Raw genomic sequence first — 4,292 nt, 5'->3', positions numbered from 1 at the left:
GAGAATATTCGAGAATATTAAATTGTGACATTGTAGTACATTGGACAGTCAGTTTTGGTGTAAACAGACTTATCTGCAACAATAAAACTTTACAGGTGCAATGCGTTTTGGTAACCTTACATTCCAACAATGTCTTTAATGTCATGTTGCTTAACAACAAAAGTATAATCTAATATTGTTGCTAGTCTATGTGCTGAAAGTATAAAATGAAATGTATAGAAAACAAAACTGGAAAAATATTTGTTGATTTTTTAAAGTCTCTGTTTAATAAAAAAGTTTGTTTTTATTTATTTAAAACGTTGGTGATATAACAGAAAATAGGTTAATTCAGAAACGATTTAAATTTAAATCATATTTTTACTTTCATGATAAATTTTATGCACTTGGCTCTAGGCTAGGTGATCCCACACTACGTCTTTACTCTAGGCTTATTATACCAATACTCAATACACTTATAAGGTTTCGCGGCACCCCCTGGCTAAAATCGTAATGGGCAGACAGTAAACAAAGTATTCTATCTGGATAAATGCAACTTGTCTTTTATGACTCATATTTCGAGAAATCAAGCGTGACGTGACACAAACTGACATTAATATAGGTTCGATGAGAAATCAAGCGTGACGTGACACACACTGACGTTTATATTAATAAGAACCCTTGTAAAAAGTTTACATATTCAGACAAAGTCTCTAGATTCAGAGCTTTCTATTACATATATTACAATTTTTCGTTTTAACTGACCAATAAAAAAAAAAGGCACGAATTTTAAATCTACCTGTTTCTGTCTGCTGTCGCAAGGTATCGTTGAGGAAAATGTTATCTAGATTGGTTTTGTTTGTTTGAAGTTAAGCACAAAGCTACACCCAATTTCTAACGCAGGCATACCGCTGTGCTACTGGGTGGCATCTAGATTGATCGAAATATAGAAGAATAAATGACCAAAACCTCTAATTTAGGAAAACGTTTTAGGTTTGACTCCCCGTGAAATTTCAGGTAAAGCGCTAATCTCACATATATCTGTTTCAGTCTTGTAAGATATCTTTGAGGTAAATCTCATATGTAATGGTAGAAATACAAAGAAATAGCTAATATTTCGATTGTTGACCTGTCACCATCCTAAAATCAAGAGAAACGCATAAATCCCAAATCTATCTGCTTTGATCTGTAGGATGTTGTTGCAAGGTGTCTTTATACTAAATTTCTTTGTCTTCTTTTATCTTTCTTAAACTACCTTATAGATTAATAAAACTTAGTTTACAACCCTGTAACATTTCATTCTTTCTTTGTTATTTCTAATCAGAGGTTGTTTTTGTAGACTCGATTTTTTTTTCTTCTAAAGTCATACTTTAAAGAACCACAATAATTCTCGTCGTTCTTTCAGACAGTGATGTCAAAAGTAATTTTACTTGCTGAAAAATGAACGTAAAAATATGCTGATTCAATTTGATAAATAATATTTTATGTTTTACCCGGAAAGCACTTTATTTTGTAGAGCAAGCAGTGGTGTTATTTTTAAGGCTGTGGAAGAAAATACGGATTGAATAAAATTATAAGGTAAAGTTGTTAAATCAAACTGAAATAGAGTGCATCTATTTGTGAAAGGATCGGCACACTTGATCCAATGTGACAACTTAAGAACACTGTTAGAAATGATCAGGTAACGCCTTTCCATATCAAGTAAAAAAAATAAGATGATTATTAGTTCTATTACTCTCACTTTTGAGTGCTTCAGTGAATAACAACCCCTGAGGAAGAAAGTCGAGTTCACTTATATATGTCACCAGTGATTATCCTGCTGAAGTGACCTGTTCCATTCTTACCTAACGTGTGGGAGGATGTCTCTGACGTCACTATTAACGCACCACTCACTAAGTGTGTTTCATTAAAACGTCACTGCTGAGAGCTTGTCTTTACCAAGTACCAGTGAACGAACCGGTTGAATTCAACCAGACACCAACAAACAATACGAGAGCTCATCTCTATTAGCACGTGCTTCAGATCGTCCCTGTCAGCCTGCTTATGGTCATCTAGAAAAAACAACAACTAGAAGAACTACAGCTTAAACGTTTAAACACCTATCTGCTTATTGTAAAATTTCTTATAATATTCTAACAAACTTTCATCTATAAATCTGATAGCCAATGATCCTGAACATGAGGAACTGGAGTCTTGCTGCTTTCTTGGCTTTAGTGGTAACTATGACAGGTTAGTCTAATCGTTTTAAATTTGCACAAATAAGTTTCAAATTTACCTCTTTCTTCATTAAGATTTTATGAACATATGGAATTAGAATTTTTCTAGCCTAAGAATAGATATCATTTCTCATTTTAAATACATTTTTTAAGCTACAAATCTCACTGTCATGCTTTGAAGTTTTTGTACTTTATTTTAAACTTAATGACACACACACAAACCGAAATTAGCATAGGAAGGGAAGTCGTAATGTTCTTTGAATATTGAAGTTGTGGGCCACTTAAGGAGAGAGAAGGGGTTAAAGGAATTTAATATTTTATAACCCTAAAGTTGGACATTTCAGTTATGTACCCCCAAAACTTGGCGATTTTTGCACTTTTGAGAACACGAGATATCACTACAAATGTTTACAAATCTCTGAAAAGTATTATTTGAAAATATAATTTAATGAAATTAATATTCAGCTATTCAAATAAGTCCCTTCAAATTCTTTATAAAACATTTCATTTTATAAACTGTAATCATATGAAAAATATGTTAGAAATGAAAAAAAAGGCTTTTTACAAGCATAAATGTCATTGAAGATGGTTAATAGGCAATTAATCAAAACGTTGTAGTTCATTCAAACATAGAGAACTCTTTGGTCCGGTACAGACACGAACGTAAATAAGCCATTTTAAACAAAATACATTTCATTAATAGTTTTTAAGAAAATAAATTCACAGATTTTCATCTACTAACACAAAATATAACATTTTACCTTCTGCAATATATGAAATATACATACTTTTTACAGACTTTATTTTCATAACAATTGGAAGGATAATCTTTAAAAAGTATTTAATTTGATAATCATGTAGAAAAACGTATAGGTTGTGGATATTCCAGAAAATAAAATATCAACAAATCGATTATTAATGACAACCAGTCAAACTTCCTTAGATTGGGTTTTTCTGAAGTTTATATGTCTACATTATAATCACCGGTAACAAAGATCCCTTTTTTTTTTAGTCCGCGGCATAACGGCTCATAGGACGGCTCTGAGTTTGTTTTTTTTTTTTTTTTTTCTAAGTACAAACTTTTAGGCCATAGCTCCGTCATCTCTTGACCGATTTGAGATCTAATTATAGTTTTGGCTTCAGGAGGTCAAACTCTTTCGATATAATATGGTGATATCATATGGACTGAAATATGTTTTTTGTTTTAGCGCAAATTTACATAATGGGCTCTCTGCTGTGTATCCATAATGGAGATCGAACTCCGAATTCGAGCGTTATATGCCATCAAGATTGATGCTGGGCCAGCGGGGGACTAGATTAAATAATAAAATATTTATTCAAGAAACTTTGATAAATTAAGAACTTAAGATGTAGAAGACCTTCTTTGTTTTAAAATATATTCTGATCTGAAAGAAAGAGTACTGTGACTGGAATCAAATGTCGCTCATTATATATCTATTGTATTTATTTTAGACCTTCCATATTTCTATTATGTCCATCTTGATACATTTCTACGGGTTTCACAATATTGTTATATTTGTCTTTGAATCAATTGAAACACAGTATATATACCTTTAATAAAAAATACTTTGTCCTAAAAAAAGTCTTAAATTTTACATTATAAATTGTTGCCGCAGCGTAGCTGCTCATAGAATGGCTCTGAGTTTTTTTTGTTTTTTTTCAAGTACAAACTTTTAGCTCAAGGCTCCATCTCTTATCCAATTTTGAGATCTAAATACAGCCGCGGCTATTGAGGATTCCCTCTTGTTTTATTTAATATTTAGTATTTCGGAAGAAGATATTCTTACATTGATATTGTTTGTGTCAACACGTATTTCAGTTTGAAATAGTGAGTCGGGTCTTTTGCTGCAGGCTGTTGGGATCATGATAAATAACAACATTATGTAAGACACGTTCCCGCTTTTCGAATGTCAAACAGGTTCTCGTTCACATTAAAAACAAGTGGGGTTTTATTTTTGAACCAAGCTTTGTTCGAATGGCAAAACAAACCGTGCAGTATCCTTCGAATTCGGTATTTTGTTACTTAAAAGAATAAATTGTTTGTTTTGAATTTCGCGCAAAGCTACACGAGGGCTATCT

At 32.2% G+C, this 4,292-nt stretch overlaps 1 long non-coding RNA gene across 1 annotated transcript in view; it reads left to right on the top strand.

The window, feature by feature from the left end:
- The first annotated feature begins 1,914 nt into the window (after positions 1 to 1,914).
- Positions 1,915 to 4,292, top strand: part of LOC111085924 — a 16,731-nt gene continuing 14,353 nt past the window's right edge. The window contains exon 1 of the long non-coding RNA XR_002610692.1: positions 1,915 to 2,205. This is a non-coding gene — a long non-coding RNA (uncharacterized LOC111085924). The remainder of the gene's footprint in view (positions 2,206 to 4,292) is intronic.

The sequence above is a fragment of the Limulus polyphemus genome, unplaced genomic scaffold, assembly GCF_000517525.1.
Source record: "Limulus polyphemus unplaced genomic scaffold, Limulus_polyphemus-2.1.2 Scaffold714, whole genome shotgun sequence".
Classification (NCBI taxonomy): Eukaryota; Metazoa; Arthropoda; class Merostomata; order Xiphosura; family Limulidae; genus Limulus; species Limulus polyphemus.
This window is presented reverse-complemented; position numbering and strand designations above follow the sequence as displayed.